This window comes from Saccopteryx bilineata, chromosome 9 (genome assembly GCF_036850765.1).
Source record: "Saccopteryx bilineata isolate mSacBil1 chromosome 9, mSacBil1_pri_phased_curated, whole genome shotgun sequence".
Classification (NCBI taxonomy): domain Eukaryota; kingdom Metazoa; phylum Chordata; class Mammalia; order Chiroptera; family Emballonuridae; genus Saccopteryx; species Saccopteryx bilineata.
The window spans coordinates 10535405-10559231 of NC_089498.1; the positions used below are offsets into that span (position 1 = coordinate 10535405).

Sequence of the window (23827 nt, forward strand, 5' to 3'; positions counted from 1 at the left end):
AAAACTGCCTGAGGGGCCTCCCAACCCCAAGCTCTCCGGTGAAGTCTCAAAGAAAACCAGCGGCTGAAGGAACAGCCCATCTGGTCCCTCTGGGGCCCAGATGTGTGAAGGAGGTCCCTGGGGAGGGCGAGGGGAGCGCCTCAGCCCTGTCCCCTTAGCCCCCCAAAGAGACGTGCAGCCTCGGCTGGACGCCCCCGCTGCCCCAGCATTGAACAGGAGCCCGCATCTCTAAATTAGTTTCTTGATTAACACAGATATAACCTAATTCACATCCCCCATTCCCTCGGCTTCTTTGGTGCCTTTATATTTTGCTAATTCCCAAGTAAGACGATTAAGACATCACAGCTAAAGAAAAGAAGTCTAGAAACACCCGAATTTCCCCCGCCAGTGCTGCCGACTTGGCGGGTTTCCTTCCAGCCTCTTTCCTCTGCATTTGCACGGTGCGGCGTTTTTGAGTCTAAAACATCCTGGGCTTCGGCCCTGATGCTGCCAGAACTGAAACCTCGATGGTGGGGACAACACGACTGACCTCAGGCTGCTGCTGGGAAAATGGATGGAGGATGGTGACTATAAAGTGCCGGTGACACTGCCTGGCATTTGGCGACCTCAGTCAATGTGCATGTTCCTCCACTGACATTTTACTTATTGTGGGAAAAGGACTCAGAGGAGTGAAGTGACTTGGCCAAGATCACACAGCTAGGAAGAAGCCATGCTGGCATTAGAACCTAGAGGGATCGACTTCACAGAGCCCAGCCCCACCCCACCCTGGTGCTACTACTGGACAGAGAGGAGGAGGCCCCTGCCCACCCTGGCCTTCCCTCCCCACTCCAGGCATCGAAGACCCCAGGGCCACCAACAGAGCCTCCTTTCAGGCTGGGGCAGGGGCTGAGCTGGCCACTTCCTCCCCCTCCGACTTGGCAGAAAAGCCTTTTTGTTGTGGCTCACACAGAGGCCATTCTCCTCCAGCTCACGGAAGGAATGGCCGGCTTCCTGTCCATCCATAGCCTCCAGACTGTGTAGGCTCCTACGTGTAAGGCAGAGAGAAGCTCCTGCCCCTCCACGTCCTCCAGTCCTGCCTCTGGGGCCTAACACTGCCAGGCTTTGCCTCCTAACCCATGAGATCAAACAAAGGGTGGGGGTCAGCCGCCCCTGGCTATTCTGGCAAATGCTGGGATTCCGGGCCTCAGGGTACTTCCAAGGCGCACCCTCAGCCCACTGCTCAAGTGACCGCATGACCCACAAAGCACTGGCAGAGGCTGGCCCTGCCCCAAATGTCTTTGCTTATGCTGCTCCATCCTGCTTGAACACCCTTCCTTGCACATTTCATTCTGTCCGAATTGCACAGATCCTTCAAAGCCCATCTTAAAGCTTGCCTGCTCAGGTGCCCACCCTCCCTCCCAAGGTGATTGAGTTTCTTCCCATCTCTAGCTTACCAGCACTTGTGTCCTGACCCTTCCTTGCCTCTAAGCCCAGCCTGCCCACCCTTACAAGCACCCGGATGCTGGCTGTGACTCCACTGCTCACAGGCTGTGTGTCCTTGGGCAAATCACTTCACCTCTCTGAGGTTCCCACAGATTCTCCATCGGTAGAAGGAGGCTAATAGCCACGCCTATTTCATACAGTTGTGAGGCTCGATTGAGCTGATCCTTGTAAACACTTAAAACAGCACCTAATCCATGGCAGGCTCTAAATGGTTTGTTACTAAGATCTCTAACTTAGGTGCCAGTACCTGGTGGACACTGAGGAGGCTTCCCTCCTTGCCTTTCTCCCCGGGACTTTTTGTGGGATGGGGTCAGTGGTCACAAGCCTGGGGACAGGTGCGGGGAGAAGGGACATTCCTGTCCCACCAGCTACTCTGCCAGCTGCTGAGGCCCAACCCCTCCTCGCCCGTAGCACCAGCCCTTCTTCCCAGTCCCTGGGCATGAGGTCCGGCTCAGGTTTCCTTCCCAAGTGTCCCTGACACCTCCCACCCCCACATGTTCATCCACCTCAGTCGTTGCCAGAAATAGCCTCCAAACTCCACTGACAGCCAAGCTAACCGGCCCCTCCTGGAAAAACAATATCATCCCCCTGCCAGCATGGATCACAGCAAAAAACTGGAGTCCATGAAGACATCATTCCAAGCCAGCAGGAAGGGAAGGGCAGCTGTACCCCAATAATTTCATCCAAAAAGTACACAGCACCATCTCAAAACCTGTTGGCTTCAACCAGCTCAACCTTCCTTGACTGATGGAGATACTGAGGCCTGGATACCAATGCTGAACAATGTCTTTGGATCTCCAGGCAGGACTCCTCCACTCCCCACCCCCACCCCCATGTGGGGCCCTCTTCTGCTGTTCAATAGAGCTGAAGACAGGGTGTTCTGACTGGTTCAGCTTTCCCGATAAAGGGCATTTTTATGCTTCATGGAACACAGCCTTCAACACGCTGTTGGTGAGGAGCTCTGCCCTCTGGGACTAGCCCCTCATTCCCTCTTAGTCCATGGACTCTAGTAGAGATGACCCCATCCCATTGGTGGCCAGATAATCTTGTGAACCAGGACCAGCCAATCAGCTTCCAGTACATGGTTCAGAGCAGGAAACCCAATTCTAGCCAATCAGGTCCTCCTTGTGACTTTTTCTGGAGCTTCCGGAGAGAAAGCCCTGAGTCTGGTGGAATTGCTGAGCTACTGGAGCATGAGCCGAGAGCTGCTGGTGGGTCATCTTGCCACAACATCTGGAAAGCCTTCCCCCGTGCAGAACAAGTACAGAGGAAAACAGAGCCTTGACAATTCTGGAAGGCACACATTTGGGCACCTGGATCCAGCCATTCCTGAAGGTATAGAGCCCTAGGTTTTCAGGTCCATGAACCACTGAACTCCCCTTATTTTTGAAGCCAATATGAGTTGGTTTTGGTATTGGTTATGCTTATTTTAAAGCTCTTCTCTTGATTGATACCCAGGGTACCCTGAGTTCCAAGTGTGTGTTTAGCTTAACACATTCTTCTTGCCGAGCTAGGACTCTGCTTAGGATAGAGCCAAATCCCAGGACCACAGGCACCAACCCCTTCGATCCTTGAATGTTTACTGAGAACCAGAGCTCACTCTGGGGTCCTGACACAACCATCCCCCCCTCCAGCTGCCTAAGACTACATAGGACACCTGATCTTCTCAAAAGGCCACGGGAAACAAGTAGCCAGATGGTGGCAGGCGGGGGTATGGCAGGTTCCATTAACTGTCACATGTGCTTTTTCTGATTGTAAATGGTAATGCATACATCAGGGATCCCCAAACTACGGCCCGCAGGCCGCATGCGGCCCCTTGAGGCCATTTATCCGGCCCCCGCTGCACTTCCGGAAGGGGCACCTCTTTCATTGGTGGTCAGTGAGAGGAGCACATGGACCATCTCATTAGCCAAAAGCAGGCCCATAGTTCCCATTGAAATACTGGTCAGTTTGTTGATTTAAATTTACTTGTTCTTTATTTTAAATATTGTATTTGTTCCCATTTTGTTTTTTTACTTTAAAATAAGATATGTGCAGTGTGCATAGGGATTTGTTCATAGTTTTTTTTATAGTCCAGCCCTCCAACAGTCTGAGGGACAGTGAACTGGCCCCCTGTGTAAAAAGTTTGGGGACCCCTGGCGTACATATATAGTTGGCCATCAGGACAATGAGGAAACTACAGACCAGCCAAAGATGACTCTGAAAAATACCAGCCATTTCTATTCTCTTTTCTACTCAACCTTCACATTCTATTGTAAATCCTACAGGCTTTCCCCTTACGAGTACATACTAATATATTTCATTTGTTAAAAGTGAGTTAAAAAAAATAAAAAAGTGAGTTCATTGCTGTTATGCTTTTCTCATTCAATATAGCATGAGATTTGGATGAGAAATGTTAGCTATAGGAGACCTTTTCTTTATTTGTTGCCTAGGTTTTTATGAGCATGCATTACACGCCCAGAGTGATGAAATGAGTGATTAAGCAGTGTCTCTTTAACCGCCTTTCACACCCACAGGTTGTTTTCTACATCATCCTATTGGTGGATACATCCTACGGATGCTACAGAGGGGTTTCCTCAACTCACGGTGGGACGATCACAGATAATATCTTGGAAACACCCATAATTATCACAAATAGTTCTCAGGGGCTCACTCTGCACCAGATTTTATATGGTTTACTGTAGTTAATGCTGATAAGAGCGCCAGGAGGCAGTTCTTCTGTTTGTACTTCCCACCAGAGGAGCCCAAGGCTCAGAGAAGTGGAGGAACTTGCTTAAGGTCACACAGCTAATCAGTGGTGGAACCTGAACTCAAGCCCACACCTTCTTTTAGCCTCAAAGCTCATGCTCTTAGCTGTTCATTAATTCAGTGAACATCTATTGATGTCAAGAGTCAGGCTGAAGAGCTTGACCAGGCGGTGGCGCAGTGGATAGAGCATAGGACTGGGATGCGGAGGACCCAGGTTTGAGACCCCGAGGTTGCCAGCTTGAGTGCAGGCTCATCTGGTTTGAGCAAAGCTCACCAACTTGGACCCAAGGTCACTGGCTCGAGCAAGGGGTTACTCGGTCTGCTGTAGCCCCACGGTCAAGGACATATGAGAAAGCAATCAATGAACAACTAAAGTACCACAACAAAAAATTGTTGATTCTCATCTCTCTCCCTTCCTGTCTGTCTGTCCCTATCAATCCTTCTCTCTGATTCTCTGTCTCTGTCAAAAAAAAAAAAAAAAAAAAAAAAAAAAAGAGAGGCTGAGGATCCAGCAGTGAGGAATACAGGGACCCTCCCTCATTGGGTTTCCATTCAAGGGATATGGGTATCCAGGCAGAGGGAATAGCCAGTGCAAAGGTCCTGAGGCTGAACCAGGCCTGGCATGTTTAAGGAACAGAAAGGAGCCAATAGGGTGCTAAAGGGGGTGAGAGGGAGAGAGAACAGGGCCAGGCTACAGGGTCAGAGCTAGATTTATTCTAAACCTGAAAAGAAAGAAACCTTAGGAGCATGTTGAGGCGTGGGGAAGAAGGTGGCATAATCTATCATTTTAAGACTATTTCTCTGGCTACTGTATGCCTTGATAAACTATCTTTGCAGAGCTCTGTGATTCTTGCCTTCTGGAGAGTCCTAGAAGCGGAACTGAAGTGGACTCACCCGCCCACAATGTCCTGAGGCTTTCATTACATATGACAAGTTACCCTCTAGAAAGAAAGTAGGGCCTGTTCCTTCTCTTCCCCCTGTGGCTGAGTGCCCGCCCCACCCCCATACACTAGGTATGAGATCATCTTTATCACTGAAAGCAATATTGCTGTTGGTTTTCCTTGCAGCCCTTCGATGGCTGCTGTGTTGAAACATTTTCTTCCTTGTAAATTGTTAACTATCGGGGAATGTTTTCACGGGGGGAGGAAGGATTGCCTGCTCATGCCCATTGCCTAGTTTTCTTTGGGGGAATCTCTTCTTATTGATTTGTAGAAACTCTTTACAGTGTAAGGCAATTGGCCCTTTGCTATCCAGTGAGTTACAGAGCTCAAAAGTTCTTAGCCCCAGCCCCTGTGTACCAAAGGGTAAACCGAGGCCCAGACAACAGGGGTATTGGCTTTAACCGATATTCCCAGTTCTCTGGAGTCATTCTTTGGATCCAGGAGGATGACTGTGTTCAAAGCCTAGAAAGATCCCCCTCCCCCACTGCAGCCCTGCTGATGTCTGTGGGACTCTTGCCCTGCCCCCAGCCCCAGTTCCCCACCGAGCCTCCTGCTTGGCTCCTAACGGGGAGGAAGACATTCTGCACACAGCAGGCTCTGTGTGCAGATGATGTCACCCACAGAGGAATAGGTCCCAGGGAACAAAGCTGTTTCTTGGGTGGGGTGGAGGGTGGGAGGGAGGGGTGAAGGGGTGATGCCCCTGTCCTTTCCTTGTCCCCAGAGACCAGGAGGAGCCACATAATTTGACTGGAAGGCTCGCCACACACACGCCCGGCCCCAGCGTCCATTCTGGGCGGTGTGGGACAGCAGGAGCAGGCCTTCGAACGTGAGCGGGGCATCAGAGAAGGGGCAGCGGGCTGAGTCAGAAAAAGTCCTCTTCAGGGCTCAGAAATCCCGGGCCGGAGCCCGGCTCTGTCTGGAAACTCACTGGAACTCTCAGCTTTTGCTGTGAGGTCGGGATTCAGTTCCCAGAGTTGGTGCTAAGAATCAGCAAAATGATGGACTTATTTAAATGTGTACAAACGTGGGGCTCTGCTTACTCTGGTGGCATCAGTGTTCCTGCCTCCCCAGCACCCATCCCCCCACCTCTTGGCTGCACACCTTAATTTTCCCCCAGGGCACCAGTCCTGAACCTACTCTGAGCTCATGAGTTGTAGAAAGGCTGCCCTTCCCCTGAGCTCCAGAGAGAAGTGAGACTCAGGTAGAATCAGTCCCCTGTCCCCTACTCATCCCTTCCAGGAATGGGCAATGGTCCAGTCACTTCTGGTCCTTCCCCCACGTGGAAACAGCCTGAACAAAAATGAGCAGCACGCAGAAATGAAGACAGAAAGATGACGTTTGAGCCTCTGGATATAGCCAGACCTGATGCTGCTATTCTTTACTCTTTTGTGATAGTCAATAAATACCCTCTTTGGTCAACCCAGTTTGACTTGGAATTCTTGTGATTTGTAACTAAAAAATAATAATAATAATAATAATAATAATAATAATAATAATATATGTAACTTATCAATTAACACAGTCCTTTACTGTCAAAGCCTGGGGCTTAAGGAGGAAAAGAGACTGGTCCCAGGTCACATACAACAAAACAGTGGAGTGAGGGCTCTTTGGAAACTCAGACACACCACCGCCAGCCACAGTGTCCTGCTTGCTGGGGACCAGCAGCCCCAGTCACTGTCCCTCACACACCCACGTGAACAGCCTGCCAGTCAAAAGAAAGCTTTGCGCACACATGTTCTTACTTGGATTCATAAACAAATTGAGTCATTTGGGAATCAATACTAAGGAAACATATTTTTCAAAGTATGGGAAACCCTTTGTGCAAAAAAATGTTCATTTTTCTTTATTTGCAATGGGAATAACTGGAAACAAACAAAAGGCCCCATAACAGGATGATGCATAAATAAGTTGTGTCATAGTCTTTGATGGAATCTCATGCAACAAGTTTTCGGTGACGATTCGGGAAATTATCCGTTGAGCAACATGGAATACAGCAACCAGGGCAGGGGTGGGGGAGGGGGCTCCGCTGGGACTCACAGAGGAGGGAGGGGGAGGAGAGGCTCAGTAGAGAAGGGCTTTCAAGAGCATCTGGTTCATTTTCTATTGGGGAAACTGAGGTCCAGAAAAAAATGCCCAGGGCATGCCCAAAGAAAGTTGGTGGCATTGTTAGACTCAGGTGGTCCTCTGGCCCCCGGGGGAAGGTACAGGCCCTGGCGTCACTCTTAATTGCTCAAGTGCAGCGTGTACGCATGCACCTTCTCTGTGTGTAGTGTGAAACACGGCCAGTGACGCTGGGCTCCAGACCCCCTCTCACTCCCCGGCGGTGACGGCCCTCCCACGGTGATTTACACCATCCCAGCCCACTTCTGGGCAGTCATATACTCTACATCGATATCAGCAGTGAGATTCAGCCGGTTCGCACCAGTTCAGCAGAACCAATACCTAATTTTTTTGTTGAGTTCAGTGAACCAGTTGATAAAATGGTACTTGTAAATCAGCATTCTCTCTAAGGTGGGCACCTGGGCAGCCGGCAATATGGAAATCACACATTTACATTCCTTACTCTTTTTTAACATTCATCTGTGCAACAGCATATTCTAAGTGCCCGTAGTAATGTTCATTCCGTCCACAGGTGAAAAAAATTGCAAGTGAGGATGCCAATCAAGAAGCAATATGGGCCTGACCAGGCGGTGGGCAGTGGATAGAACGTCGAACTGGGATGCAGAGGACCCAGTTTCGAGACCCTGAGGTCGCCAGCTTGAGTGTGGCCTCATCTGGTTTGAGCAAGGGTCATCAGCTTGAGCCCAAGGTCACTGGCTTGAGCAAGGGATCACTCGGTCTGCGGTAGCCCCTCCGTCAAGGCACATATGAGAAAGCAATCAATGAACAACTAAGGTGCCCCAACAAAGAATTGATGCTTCTCATCTCTCTCCCTTCCTGTCTGTCTGTCCCTATTTGTCCCTCTCTCTGACTCTCTCTGTCTCTGTCCCACACACACAAAAAAAGAACCAATATGGAAATGCAGGGGTCCTCGGGTTACGACACAGTTCCATTCTTACAACAGTGACAAAACCTGAATTTTGGTATAAGTTGAAACACACCCTAGCCTAAGTCACTTGCCTATCTTAACACAGTTGTAAAATCATAATCTAATAAAAACACAACTAAGCCACAGAGAAAGGAAAAGGACATAAATGTACTGTACTGTAGTGACAGAAAAAAATGACATAAAATGAATGTAAAAAAAATTCCTTACCTTTATTCCCATGGTTGGCTCGCACACTGGAAGGGGCATTGCAAGGTGGGAGAGAGTGACCTCTTGGGAGGAGGAAGCTGGAGAGGCAGGAGACCTGCAGAAGGTGCTGGAGATACTGGGTCAGGATTGTGTAAAGACCGTGCAGGAGATGATTCTACAATGTCTAATTTCACTTCCATCATGATGGCTTTCCTCTTCTTCAAAGCATTACCATCTGCAGACTCTTTCTTTCCTTTAGGAGCCACGATAAGAGTCAAAAAGCCACCAAACAGAGCAAAACAAACAGAACACTTGCACTTTAAACAGTTCAAAATGGCGTGGGTAAGCACACCGCATTACTGCGTATTCTTCCGCTAGGCCACCAAACTAGTTCACCCACGTAGTCCATAAGTAGGACGCTGACAGCGTAAGCCAAAACACTCACGTCTCATTTTTTTAAAGTTTTTATGGAAGTGAGCATCATAAACTTGAAACGTCATATGTCAAGACTGTCATAACCTGGGGACCACCACCCCATATCTTAAATAATAGTTTTATTGTTTTTTGTCAGGTATTATTTAATTTTTTTTCATTAATTTTTTTTTTTAAATTTTTCTGAAGTTGGAAATGGGGAGGCAGTCAGACAGACTCCCGCATGCACCCAACCAGAATCCACCTGGTATACCCACCAGGGGGCGATGCTCTGCCCATCTGGGGCCATTCTAGCACCTGAGGCAGAGGCCACAGAGCCATCCTCAGCCCCCGGGCCAGCTTTGCTCCAATGGAGCCTCAGCTGCGGGAGGGTAAGAGAGAGACAGAGAGGAAGGAGAGGGGGAGGGGTGGAGAAGCAGATGGGCACTTCTCCTGTGTGCCCTGGCCGGGAATTGAACCCAGGATTCCTGCAAGCCGGGCCGACGCTCTATCACTGAGCCAACCGGCCAGGGCCTTTTTCATTAATATTTTAAAACTCTTTCTTATAACATAATCTAGTTTTGTGTACCTTTTTTTTTTTTTTTTGCTCTTATTTAAGTACTAAATGCATGAAATAATAAACTACCTCTCGGTATATCGTTCTTGTATACCTAACACGGTCATTAGGACGGAGAACCGGTTGTTACGGTACTTGAATCCCACCACTGATCTATGTATTCATGATAGAGACAGTAGTTGTTTTGTGACTGATTTGTGTGCCTAACATAAATGTTACCACATTGTATGCGGTGTTCTGCAGCTTGTGTTTTCACCCGATATGCCCTGGACACCTTTCCGTGTCACCACCTAAAGATGGCCCTCAGTCTTTTTAACCGCTCATCTTTTGTTTAGTAAAGATTAATAGGGATGAGGCAGCGAGCGTCCCTCTCCTCCCTGAGTGCCCAGGAAAGCAGCGCTACCTCCTGGGTCCTTGGGTTGTGGGTGGGGGGTGAGGTAATGGACTATGAATAAAAATGACAAGTGTTGCTTCTAGTGAGAGGCAGTCAAAAGAAGGGCTTCGCCCCTCTTTCTCTCCCCCTGGAGGGCTGATCCCTGATACCTCTTGTGAAGAAGGTGGGGCCTATAAGATGGAAAAGGCTGCTTCCACCCGAGTTCCTGAGTGACTGTATGGAGCCAAGGATGCACCTTCCCTGCAACCTCAACATGCATTAGACACGTAGACCAAGCAAAAAAAACTATGTGTTAAGTTGTTTCAGCGGTTTGATGTTGTTCGGTCTGACAGACACAGTCGAGGCCAGGAGTCCCCAAACTATGGCCCGCGGGCTGCATGCGGCCCCCTGAGGCCATTTATCCGGCCCGCACTTCGCACTTCCGGAAGGGGCACCTCTTTCATTGGTGATCAGTGAGAGGAGCATAGTTCCCATTGAAATACTGGTCAGTTTGTTGATTTAAATTTACTTGTTCTTTATTTTAAATATTGTATTTGTTCCCATTTTGTTTTTTTTTTTTTTACTTTAAAATAAGATATGTGCAGTGTGCATAGGGATTTGTTCATAGTTTTTTTTTATAGTCCAGCCCTCCAACGGTCTGAGGGACAGTGAACTGGCCCCTTGTGTAAAAAGTTTGGGGACCCCTGGTCTAGGCGTAATCGCTTTCAAAACAGTTCCCCCCAGTGACAGGCTGCTCCTAACGTGTTTCCGTTACAGACCAAGGTGCACGTGCTGTTCCCGTACCCTCCTCCTTGTGCATTCTCAAGAGCGTTTCTCTGGACTAGGCTGGGACCTCACCTTCCCTTGTAGAGTCAAGTGACCCTGACCACACCTCTGGAAGTCAGTAAAACTCTCCACTCTGTCTGGCCTGAATTCTGTCCTGCCAGGGCTCTGACCGACCCAGCTGGAGGGACGACGAGATTCTCAGATCCCTGGAAATGTCTGCTTTAGTACGTGCTTCCAGCTGCCCTTCCAGGTCACACGAGAGCTCGCCTGACTGCACATTTGGTCCTGCAGAGATGGGGCATGGGGCAGCCTCTGTGGGGCTGGGTGAGTGACTCCTGAGGTGCAACATTAGGTTCTGAAGCCAGTGTCCTGGTGATCAGTAAGGGCACACTGGGTCACCTGGGGCCACCTCTGGCTGGATGCATGCCCAGGAGTACGTGAGGGGCCCAGGCACTGCCAGCCACTAACAGCCACTGCCAACTGAGACCAGCCCGGGACACCTTCCCTTGTCCTGCTCAGAGGGAGGGCGAAAACCTGACAAGCGTGTTTCCACCACGCTGAGAGTTTCGGTCCCTCTTTGGGGACTGTTTGTGTTTCGGGTCACGCTGCCGGCTGCCCCCACCCCCTTCTTTCCTCTGTCAGAGTGATGTTGCCTGGGCTGCCAGGCTTCAGGAAAGCCGGCCGTTCCTGCCCTGGCCTGCCCAGTGGGAATCTCCTTTTCCTACTCCGGGCACTTCCGATCCTCTACTGCGTTTCATTCCCCCAACAAGGTCCGCAAAGGGAGGTATCTGCCTTCATCTCACAGATGAGGGCTGAGGCCCAGCAAGGGCTGGCAGCTTGCCCAAGGTCACACAGCAAGTCAGAGGCTGGGGTAATGTGAAAACTGACCTTCAGCCCCATGTCCACCCCACCCACCCAGACTGAACCACCAGACAGAGACAGGGGAGGACTGGCCACAATGTCCCCTCTGGTCCATTCATTCAGTCTGCAAATACTGAAACTTACCGGCACCAACAGCCGAAAGCTGGCCGCTGACCAAACCCTGCCCACTTGTCTGTTTTTGTAAATAGAGTGTGGAGTAGAGCCACTCCCGGGCAGCGAGGATTGCTCTCTGCACTGTACGGGGCAGAGTTCAATCACAACAGAGACCGCCTGGCCCCCAAGCCTAATACTTTTACTACGTGGTTTTTTACATAAAAAGTTTGTCCAGGGACATATTTTGACTTTCTAAGGCACTTTTGTGCTTTCATGAACCCCTTCCTTGTAAGCAAAAAAATTATATATATATATATACACACACACAGTATATGATATGTCTTTTCTTTAATGTTATACAAGTATAATTATATAATATAAAACATGTATTTAATATAAAATAAATATAAAATATAGCCCTGGCCTGGTAGCGCAGTTGGTTGGAGCATCGTCCCGAGGCGCTAGGGTTGCATGTTCGATCCCGGTCAGGGCACGTTAACAAGAGACAACCAGTGAACGCATAGATGAGCGGGACGGCAGATAGATGTTTATCTCTCTTCTTTCTTCTCTCTCTAAAATCAGTCAATAAGTTTTAAAAAAATAAATATAAACTATCAGTATAGATACTACTTAAGATAATATATATGATACATGTAATTCTATTTTATAACTGTATTGGTATAAAGAGAAGTATAATCTCGGCTGGGTTGTATTCCGTTTCTTTCTACTGTTTTTAAATAAATTCAAACATTTCCATGAGCCCCTTGCACTAGCGTGGATCCTAGGCTCAGCCTCCACGGTGCCCTGTGGAGAAGGTGGCCCCGAGACCCACACAGCTGAGAGAAGAGCCCCCAAAGGAGATGCCCCGTGTTTAACACTCACCTTCATCCTCACCCAGAGAGTGGGGGCAGGGAGGAGTTCTGGAGGCTTTGTAGGAAATCGCTCAGGGCTCAGACAAAATGACCACAGATGTTTATTTTTTTCCTCTTTCTTTCTTTCTTTTTTTACTTCTTAGAATGAAAATTTTTATTCTCTTTCTAATTCCTTTATTTTGTATTTTTCAGATTTTTAATTAGTTTTTTTGGGGGGGAGTACATGATAGGTGCACTTGGGTTAAAAAACATTTTGAATGCCCCCAACGATTTGCAAAAGACTATAACCATCCCTCCCACTTCTACCCCCCAACCTCCCCACTCAAACGCCCCCCACCCACCCCTGCCCCCTTGCTACCCCTGGTTTGATTCCGTGCCAGCAGACCTGTGCGGACATTAGCAGAGATGTGTGCGTGTAGCTTACCACACATGGCGGTCCACTGCCTGCTTGTTGTCCCTTATAACAAATATGTCCATAATCTTACGCATAAATGCATCTCCTGTTTGTTGAATGGGTCTTTAGTATTCCATTGAATAGATATAACACAATTATGGCATGTGGTATTTCCAATGTTTTTCTATTACAGCAGTGGAACAGAGACTACTTCTGTGCAGACCAGCTATGCCAGAATATTAGGTGCCTACTTTTTCCCCCTCTCAGATAAGACAGAGTCCCCTTATATACAGTTTCTGCTAAAGGTTCTCTCATTACCTGGTGCTTTCTGATTCCTTTATTTAAACAAGGATATACTATTTATGGAAGACACAATAGCCTGAAATGACCTCAGTGAATTCTAATTTGGGATGTTTATGGCAGACACCCAACAGAATTGGTTGGGGCGGGGGGAGGGCGCAGGAAGGAGGCCGATATGTAACAGAGATTTAGTAATTTTTCCCTGGGATGTGACTTCACAATTGCAAGTGTTAAATAACACTGTAAACAAACCTTTTAAAGGTTACTTTTTAAAAGCCATGCTTTAAAATTAAGAACATCCATTCACCAGACACCACACCATTAAGAGAATGAGAAAGAGGCTGCTGGAGCCGGAGGAGACACTTGCAATCTGTATGCCCAACAAAAGACTTGTCTCCAAAACCCATACAGAAATCCAATGAAACAATAAGAGAAAAAAACGAAAAGCAGATGGCCAAAAGAAAAATGGATAAAAGGCTTGGTCAGCACTTCATTAAAAAAAAAAAAAGATATGAAAACATGGTCAACTTCTTTAGCCATCCGGAAGACCATATCAAGTGTGCCAATCTAGCAACTTAAACCCAAAGAGGGGGTCAATAGAAACTTCCACTTATTGCTGGTTGGTCAGAAGCACAGAAACAACATGGAGTTTTGATTGGTGTCTGAAGGGGAAGAGGTAAGCTTGCAGGACTGAGCCCTTAACCTGTGGGAATCCAATACCATCTCCAGGTAAACAGTGTCAGAATTGAGTGAACTGCTTAGTGGTGTGGAAAAACGAAACAAAACCCACACACCAGAATCAGTGTCAGAATCGCTAAGTACTATTTGCAATAGCCAAAGACTGTAAACAAACGAGTGTCCAATGTATCTGTTTGAGACCCTGCTTTCGATTCTTTTTACATGCCCTGGACCTGCAGAATTGCTGGGTCCTGCCCTAGCTCCGTTTCTAACTTTGTAAGGAACCACCACGCTTTTCACAGCGGCAGCTCCGTTTTACATCCCCACCCACAGAGCACAGGGTTCCAATTTCTCCACATCCTCGCCAACACTTGTTTCCGGGGTTTTGGCAGCAGTCAACCTGATGGTGGGATGCTGGTTTTGCTTCTTCTTTTCTTTTTTTTTTAATCTCTGTGAGAAATAGAAGATTGTCACATATTCGGGCAATATGTTACTCCCTAACCTCCATGTGCAAGTGGGCATGTCTTTGGGATAAATTTGTAGAAGTGAAATTTCTAGCTCAAAGGATGTGGGCATTTTTGAAGTCACCAGATTGTTCTTGTAGAGGTTGCCCCAATTCATACTGCTACCAACAAGGTCCCCACAGCTGTCATCAAATGCACTCTTCCAGTTTCCGTGGCCCTCTGTGTGGAAAGTGAGGTCCCTCTGCCCTTTCTCTAGGGCCACAGCGGCCACCTGCACACGGAGCCCTGTTCCAGGGTCCTTATGAGACTCCCCTGGCAAGTCATCTCTGCTTTATAACACTCCACAGGGGCGGCCAAAAAGATTTCTCTCAAACAGACACTCCCCAGGCTTGGAACTCTTTTGGGCTCCATGGCACACATAATTGCGTTGTGTCTCAACAGGAGTTTGCCATTAATTGGCTTTAAAAACTGATCAAACCCTCTGCAAGGGCACTCCTGTGTCTTCGCTTGGGTTCTCCCGGAAGCCACCCGAGACAAGGATTGCAGGGAAAGCACTGTAATTCATAGCTTGTGGTCCAGGGACACAGCTGAGGGTCAGGCAAGTGCTAAGGGATGGGAAGACAGAAAATAAAAAGCATGCTATTGCCTGACCTGGGGTTGTGTGCAGTCGACCTGGAATGTAGAGGTCGCTGGTTTGAAACCCTCGGCTTGCCTGGTTAAGGTACATATGAGCATTGATGCTTCCTGTTCCTTCCCCCATTCCCCTTCTCTTTCTTTCTCTCTCTCTTTCCTCTCCTCTCTAAAACGAATAAGTATTGAATAAAAGCTAAAAAAAATTAAAAATTTTTAGAAAACTATGTTATGAAGCTAGTTACTGCTTTGGGTGAGTGAAACTCGGAGTCATCCTGAGTGGGGGAAGGGGTGGGGTACTAAACACCAACCCCCATCAACAATTGGTCGAGGGCTGCTGGAGCAGGTGGGGACCATGTTGACTCTCCAGCGCGCTGTGTGCAAGGGCAGCACCTACTCCTGCAGCTGCGGGAAGTCCTCAGGTGAAGAAATACTGGACCAGCAGCTGGAAGTTGGGCCAGTGTGCCCAGACCAGCCAAGGCCAGACACACAATGTGTCTCCCCATTGTGCATTCTGGAGCAAACGAGAAAGTGCAAGGTTGCAACTGGTTCAGGGAGATCTGTGTCCCAGTAGCTCATCCCACTTGAGCAGCAGGGCTGGCTTGTGCCTTTCCAGAACCCATTCTGTCTTCTTCTCATACGGGCCACCTGCCTAGGGATTTTCCTTGGGGGATATCACAGCCAGTATCCCCCATTCTCAGATCCCCCCACACACCCAAGGTTGGAATGGAGTGGGCCCCGCCTCTCGGCTGCTCACACAATTCGGGCTTGGCCAATCAGCAGATTCCATTCTGCTGGCCACTGTGATTGGCTCAGAGATGATCACAGGACCCAAGTAAGCCCATCAGAGGTACCCTCTGGACTTGGCTGCTGCTCCTGGAAAGGTCCAGCTCTTTCCCGGATGGATCTGGGGTCTGGAACTGTTGCTGGCTGCTATTAAGGGGTGTGTATGTGCGTGTGCGCATGGTAGTGAGCAGGGCGCTGCCTGAGAGCCACTGCAGGGGAAAGCCAGCCTCTAGAGACTGATTCCTGGTGACACTATGAGTCCTGGATGAATTTAAGCCTAAAATTGAAATTACGTGGGATTGTTCAGATACCTGTCCAATTAGTGCCCTTTCTAGCTTAAGCCAGTTTGAGACGGGCTTCTGCTGCTCACAGCCAGTGGAGTGCTGACCAGTGGAGCAAGGCACCAGGACAGATGCGGTCACTGAGAAAAACTGTGGGCTTCCCTTGCCCACGCATTTTCCAGAGGATCATCAACCTGGGTCTCTCAGTGAGAGAGGCCCAGACAGAGGACAGTGTCCCCATCATAGGGGTCAGGCAGGGCAGCACGGGTGGGCTTCTGCCTCATGTGGAGCCCACCACACTGTCCCTCTTCTCTCCTTCCTAATCCACACTCGGCCACACCAGGCTCCTCACCCTTCCCAGTCACGCTCTGGGTCTCGGTCCGGCCCTTCCTGCCTCCGGGGATCCCCACACCACCCCATTCCCGCCCGACGCAACTCCAATACACCGTCTCTGTCAAGCCTGCCTGGACAAGACTCCAAACAGAATGACTTCTTTTCCTCCTCCTATGCTCCTATGTTGTGTATACCCTTCTATTCAAAGCAGAGCGTGGGGCTCAGTAGTATCATTCGTTCATCCACTCTTTCAACAGTTACTTACTGTGTGTCCTCTGCGCTCCCAGCAGGGTTCTGTGCATTAGGGATACAGCAGAGAACAGCACAGGCAAAAATCCATCTTCCTGGAACTTACATTCTAATGAGGGAACAGACGATAAAAATAATTAAACCAGTAAACTACACACAATATGCCTGAAAGTAAGTATGAGAGAGAAAAATCAAGCAGAGAAGGAGGCTAAGGAGAGCTGGAATGGCTGTGCATGTGTGTGCACACATTTTTAGATAACCAGGGGACATCTTTCTGAGAAGGGAACACTTGAGCAAAGGCCTGAAGGAGATCAAGAAATGTAGTAGAGCCCTGGCCGGATCCCGAAGCATAGAGATTGCCTGTTCGATACCCGGTCAAGGCGCATAAACAGATTGAAGTTCCTCTCTCTCTCTCTCTCTAAAATCAATCAATCAATCAATCAATAATTTTAAGGAAGTATAGTAGATTGAATGGTGGGCCCCAAAAGGTATGTCCATGTTCTAGTCCCCAGAGCCTGTGAATGTAACCTTATTTGGGAAAAGGGTTCACACAGAACATTTGAGAATGGATTTCTGTTGTTTGGCTACCGAATTGGTGGTGATGTGTTATGGCATCCCTAGGAAACCATTACAGGAAGTAAATTGCATGGAAATCTGGGGAAGAATGTTCCAGGAAGAGAGAATCTCAGGGACAAAGGCTCTGAAGCAGAGATCACGTGTGGTTTACGGAGCAGCAAGGAGCCAGAGCAGCTGGAGCGGATTGAAGGAGGGGGAGGGAGTGATAGGAGGTGAGGTCAGAGGTCTAGGGAACGAGGTCACGCGAGATTGGATGGCTTTTACCTTGTTGGCTTTTACCTTGAGTGAGGTGGAGCCATGCGTGGATTTTGAGCAGAGAAAGTGATACAACGTGACTTAATAATTTAAATAAACTGCCAACTTTAAAAATAAAATAGCCAGTTATTTTGCCAGCAAAATGGGTTTCTTCAGGAATGGCAATGTAGGACAATCAAGCTATAGCAAAAACCATAGGCTAACCCAACAAGCAAGGAGATGAATGTTACTTTATAGAGAAAAAGGAGGAAGTCGGGAGGGGTTGTTTTGAACAAAAACCCATTGGAGGAAAGTGAGAGTTCAGGGTGGCGACGGTTTCTCATTGGCTGAGTTGCTGGGCGAGGAAGGAAATCTTCCTTCCTCTTGCTGGAGTAGTCAAGTAATATTACTTGCAAGGATGGTTTTTCCTGTTGGAGTCTGTAATTGACACCTTCCTGTTGGGGTCTGTAATTGAAGGCCAGAGGTAGTGCAGGAGGGCTCCCCCTTCTGGCCTCCCAACTCCGTTTTAATTGTTTCCCTTTATTGATTTTCACAAAACAAAGGACTAAGTGAATGCATAGTAGTCACCATAATGCATCTCAATTATGTCTGTCTGTCTATGCTGCTAAACCAGGAGCATCTTAGGGCAGGGACTACGTCTTACATTTTTCTGTATTCTTACAGTCCAACACTAATGAAAGAGTTCCTACAAATCAATAAGAAAAAAGACTGAAAAAGTAGGCAAAAGAAAATTTTAAGTGTTCAACAAACACAAAGAAACTGAATCATTGCATCCCTAAGTATTTATCCAAGAGAAATGAAAGCATGTGTTCACAAAAAGACTTGCGTCTGATTGTTCACAGCAACTTTATTCATAATAAGTAAAACCTTCAGTATCTCCAGTATCCATCAATAAGAGAATGTGTATTTGAGGACCATACAATGTATACCCAAACAATGGAACACTAGTCCACAAGAGAAAGGATTTAACTATTGCAATGAATAGATACATCTTGCAGATATAATGTTGAATGAAAGAAGCCAGATACAAGTATAAACTGTATGATCACATTTCTAGGAACTTTCGAAATAGAACTGATCTATGATGAACACATAAGAATCGTGATGGCCTCTGCTGCGTGGGGGCAGAGATAGACTAGGTAGCAACAAGAGGGAGTTTTCTGGGGTCAAGTTCTACATTATGATAGCGGTCTGGGTTACACAAGCGTGATGCCTTTGCCATGACTAATCAAATGATACTTAAGGTTTTCACATTACCATATGTAAATTTTACATGAAGAATCACAAACAAACATTGGACTCTAGTTAATGATATGCATGCTCCAGTGTTTAAGGAGAAAGTAGACTGATGCCTGTGATTTACTTTAAAATGTATCAAAAAAATTAACATTGATGAATGGATGGGTCACTACTTGCTCAAGAAAATCTAGTAAAAATGCACATCACAGACCATGGAGTGCAAATGGGTGTTCATTATACAGTTATTTCTACTTTCCTGTGTATTGAAAATTTTCATAATAAAATAGGTATTTTGGAGATAGAGGGGAGAGGCTCGTTGATCAGAAATGTACAAATTAACAGCCTGTCTCCCACCCATTGTGTCAAATAACAGTGAGATTCTTTTTTTTTTTTTTTTTTAATTTTTTTTTTTTATTTATTCATTTTAGAGAGGAGAGGGAGAGACAGAGAGAGAGAGAGGAGAGACAGAGAGAGAGAAGGGGGAGGAGCTGGAAGCATCAACTCCCATATGTGCCTTGACCAGGCAAGCCCAGGGTTTCGAACCGGCGACCTCAGCATTTCCAGGTCGACGCTTTATCCACTGCGCCACCACAGGTCAGGCAACAGTGAGATTCTAACACACACACCCAACGCCCTCCACGCACTGGATTGACAAAAATATTCAGGACCTGTGATACCCAGAGTAGGCAAGGCTGTGGGTATTCTCATATAGGGGACCGGGGCGGTGGCTCTGACAAAGCCATCAGCCCCAACACCCGCTGCTTCCTTCCTGTCCCATTCCTGCCCTGAGCACGTTGTCCACTATATACAATGTATACAATGTTGTATCCTGTTTTCCCCTCAGCTTTAGAGGATCCACATTTCCCCACTTTAAAAACTCTTTGTACACATTGTACTTAAAAGAAAACAGGCACGGCAGGATTTGGGTGGGTTTTGTTAAGATTACAAAGTTCACTATAGAAAACTTAGACCATACAGAAAAGAACAAAGAAGGAAGTGAAAGTCCCCTGAAACTACCACTTTGACATTTCATTGGCCCTCCTTCCGGTCCCTTCCATGCATACGTGTGGGGGCGCCCACACAGCCACAGGTATGTGTGCGTGCATTTAAACAAAACTGTGATCCTACAGGACATTGTGTTTTGTCACTTGCTTTTCTTTTTTTTTTTTTTTTTTTTAAATTTTTATTTATTTATTTTTTCATTTTGGAGAGGAGAGGGAGAGAGAGGAGAGACAGAGAGAGAGAAGGGGGGGAGGAGCTGGAAGCATCAACTTCCATATGTGCCTTGACTAGGCAAGCCCAGGGTTTCGAACCGGCGACCTCAGCATTTCCAGGTCAACGCTTTATCCACTGTGCCACCACAGGTCAGGCTCACTTGCTTTTCTTAATAAAAATTTCACCTGGGACACGGTTTTACGGCCGCCTGGTTCCCTAATGAGGAACCACGTTATTCCTTCCTTCTTAAAGTCCAGATAGGATCAGCCTGGTGCTTGCTCCTCCCTTGGGGAGCCCAGGGCAGGGACAGGCCCGCTAATGCAGACATTAGAGGTCTGCAGGCTCTTAGGGTCAAAGGACCTGGCAAAAAAAATACCCCTAATCCTAGGAGGAAGGGGGGCCTAGCCTGGTCTGGCTGACCCAGCAACCCACACCAGCACCTCATGCCAGGCTCTGCTGGGCACCGAGCCCATCATTGCTCTTCCCGCGGGGTTCTGCTGCCTGACCTGAGCTGCCCTGACCAGCCTGGGTGAGTAAGGCTAGGCCCTGGGCCCCTGAGGACTGCGGGAAGAGCCGGCTGCCTGGGGCCAGCAGTCAGGAGTCTTGCTTCAGTAGACTTTTGGCCCAAGAAGCATCCTTGGTCCAGCCCTCAGCCTGGAGGAAATCCCTGCACCCCAGTCCTCATTGTGTTTTCAGGATTTCCTGTTTCCTGACCGCCTAACCTATTTATGGGCCACAATGGCTGTTTTCCCGGGGAGGCCTCTACTGTACTCGGGCCCACTCTCTGCAGGCCTCTGCGCTTGGCCCAGCCTGGGCTTGCCCCGGGCAGGGACAGTCATTCATAGATAATGGAGTGCTAGGCACAGGGTGCGGATTCAGAGGCTCTCTCTGGGCTCAGCAAGAAAGAGTATGACAATCCATTAACCGTGGCCACTGAGGGACGGGGAGGGACATGAACGTACTGCAGGTGTCCGTTCTGGCCCCAACTTTCTCATCTCACCTCCTCCCCCCATTGCCTGCCCTTCCTCTGAGCACAGGTCCATCTCCATCTGGAAGAGGCCTTGCTGCTCGCTGCCTCAGGACCTTTGCTCAGGTTGCTCTTCAAGTCTTTTATGTCCACCCCTCATCCTCAGCAGTTAAATCAGGCAAGATTTAGCAAATGGAGCAGACACTGTTCAGCTCAACAATGCTTACTCAACCTTCTAGGCCCCACTTCAAATGTCACTTCTGGGAGGCTTTCCTGTGCCCTCGATACTGGGCCAACCCCCCCCCCCATCCAGCCCTGATGACATTCCACGGGAAAGGCCACCTGGTTAAGTTTGAAGGTCAAGCTCCTTAGATGCAGAGCCAGAGACCCCATTTCTGTGCAGATGGTTGAGAGAGAGCCTCAATCCATACAAAAGGGAGGAAGCAGAACAGGGCGGAGGCAGGAGCGGAACATGGCTTCAGTGGAAACCTGGCCTCTGCCTGGTCCCCAGGGAGCATGGAATGGCACCAAAGAAGTTGTGGGCTCCAGAGGCAAGGGGACAGGGCTGCCATACACCCCCATCCCACGTCATTCAGTCACTGCCAGAACCTCCCAGGCGTCTCCAGGTAATTCAGCACCCATCAGCCAAGGGTAGCCTCTGGAAGGGTGAGAGCTGAGAGCAGCCGGCACCACAGCAGCTGAGGGACGGGGACACCAGCCTGGGGATCGGGGGAACATGAACCGGCTGCAGGGAGTGTCCAGTGCCCAGCTAGTGTGAGCTGCCCAGGGCAGGAGCAGTGTCCAAGGCACGCAGAGCTCAGAACTGGACACCCCAGAGCTTTAGCATCTGACAGACCGAGCTGTGCCCAGGTTTGTACAAGTCACCCCTGCCTAGTGCCTTCCAAGCAGGCCTGGTGTCTGTGCCCCTGCGTGGCATCTCCTTGTGGCTACGTCCCACCCTCCAGCTCCCTGACCATGTTGGTCAGCTGGCTGTGTCTAGCAGCTCTGGGAGGGCCGCAGGCCCCAGGTGGCCAGCTCAAGCTTGCTACTGTCCCCTGCCTCTCCTACCCCATGGCGACAGGCACTGATGGCCAGGCAGCATGATGAGCACGCGCGCACTCATACAGACAGACAGACACACATCCTGTCCCCTCTGCGGGGCCACCCTGGGCTCAGCAGTGCTGAGGGTGGGAGTTGGGAGCAGAGCATGGTTTTTCCAGCTGCTGGGCTCCTCTTGCCAGAAAGTGAGGGAGGAAGGAGTGGAGGCGGCGGCCGGAGGGACGGATGGGAGTGGAGGGCGAGGCGCGGTGGGCGGCCCCAGCTGCCCGCATGTGTTCCAGGGCAGGACTGGTCTTTTCCCTGGAAACAGCGGACCGCTCCCCTCCACCCCTCTCCCCCAGCTGTCTTTCCCTGGAACAGAGGCTGGGTGTGGAGAGGAGGTCCCGGCCCACCTGCACGGACCCGCTGTGACTTTTCCAGCTTCAACTCCAGAACCCCTGTCCCTACCCCTTCATGAACCCCAGCCCCTACCCACAGCTCTGCCTCGCGGGGGGAAACCGAGGCATATGGCCAGACAGTCAGGACCTTCCTCCACACGGGGTCCTGACAAACCAGAGGAACACAGGGCAGCCCGTGCCCTCTGAAGGGTCCCGGTGGCCAGTTCCCGGCCTTCAGAAAGGCCAGCGTCCAGTGACGGGGCCACTTCCCTATGAGCCTGCTCTGCCCTTTCATCCAGAAGCTGCTGCTCATGTGCAACCAGATCACCGCCCTTCCTCGCTGTGAGCTGGAGAACAGACCGGCTCGCCTCCCCCTCCCCTCCCGGGAGCTGAACTGAACGGCCTGGCCAGGGAGGCGGGGCCGAGGGCAGCAGGAGGTCAGGGCCAGGAGGAGTCCTCTGGCTTCTCCCTCCGCTTTCTCTGCAGCTCTGGTCTAGATCTCTCTGGTCTTCTCCGCCCCCCTCCTTCTCTCCCTCCCTCCTGTCTCCGCTCCCCTCCCCACTGGGCTCCTTCCCCTTCCTCTCTCTTCCTCCAAATCATGTCTCTCCTTCTCTTTCCGGCTCCTCTCCTTGCGGAGCTGTCTCCGTTTTCCTGGGCTCCCCCGCACGCCCGCACGCCCCACCTAGCTGTCCTGTGGGCAAGTCCCCAAGCTGTTTCACCATCCCCAGTCCCAAGGCTCCCAACCCCATTGGTGGCACGCCAGAACCCGGGGCACTGTCCTGAGTTGGCCCAATTACTCAACCAATGCTTGGGCCTTGTCAGTGGCCAGGGCACCCGCCTCCTCGCCATGCCAGATGCCCGCTGGCCCTGCCTTTGTCTCCCTCCTCCTTGGCCCACCCCCCGGCTTCTATCTTCCCCGACAGGCCCCTGGTGAGAGCCCACTGCTTTCCCAGGATGCTCCCTTCGCTGATGCAGGACTCGTCACCTCCCCACGGCCCCAACCACCTGCCCCTCTCCGGCCACATCTGCCCTGCGGGCCCACTCCTGCTCTCAGCCTTTGTCGCAGAGCTGAGTGGGGGGTGGTATCTCTGCAATGACCAGCGCCAGCCTTCACCTCACAGGTGGGCCAGGCCCCCACCGTGGGCTCCTAGGCAGTCCCCCCCCCAGACCCAGTGGTCAGGGCTCTTTGCTCGTGGGGCTCCCTGTGCCAAGATGCTCCAGGCTGGTCAGTGCCACCCCAGCAGGCGGCCAGGCATCCCCGCAGACTGTAAATCACCACATTGTCTGGCTGGGCCCCAGTCTCGCCTATACTTTAAAAAGAAGGACAAGAATCTCCCTACATCCAGCCCCTTCCCCCACCAGTCAAGAGGGCTGGCACAGCAGAAGAGAAAAGGGGTCTTTATGCCCACAGGAGGGCACACGTCCCCTCCCAGTCCCCCTACAATGCCCTCTGATGAAAGGAGCCTTTGTGATGGGCCCAGACCAGCCGAGCAGACACGGAGGCCGCCCCAAGCAGGGGCCGGTGGCAGGAGGCACAGTGGAGTAGGGGGCTGGGGGGTTGTCACAGGCCACAGTGGGGGAGGCCTCTGACCCAAAGACCTGAGGAAGAGACCATGTCATTGGC

The 23827-nt window shown here is 49.8% G+C and overlaps 1 long non-coding RNA gene across 2 annotated transcripts; it reads left to right on the forward strand.

Moving 5' to 3' along the window:
- Positions 1-2641: 2641 nt before the first annotated feature.
- Positions 2642-6567, forward strand: LOC136313419 (uncharacterized). 2 transcript variants are annotated; one of them, XR_010727143.1, is made up of 5 exons: positions 2642-2817; positions 3999-4068; positions 5068-5243; positions 5893-5997; positions 6411-6567. It is a non-coding gene; the product is annotated as an uncharacterized lncRNA (long non-coding RNA). The 2 variants fall into 2 exon arrangements; XR_010727142.1 differs by having other exon boundaries at positions 5893-6567.
- The last annotated feature ends 17260 nt before the right edge of the window (positions 6568-23827 follow it).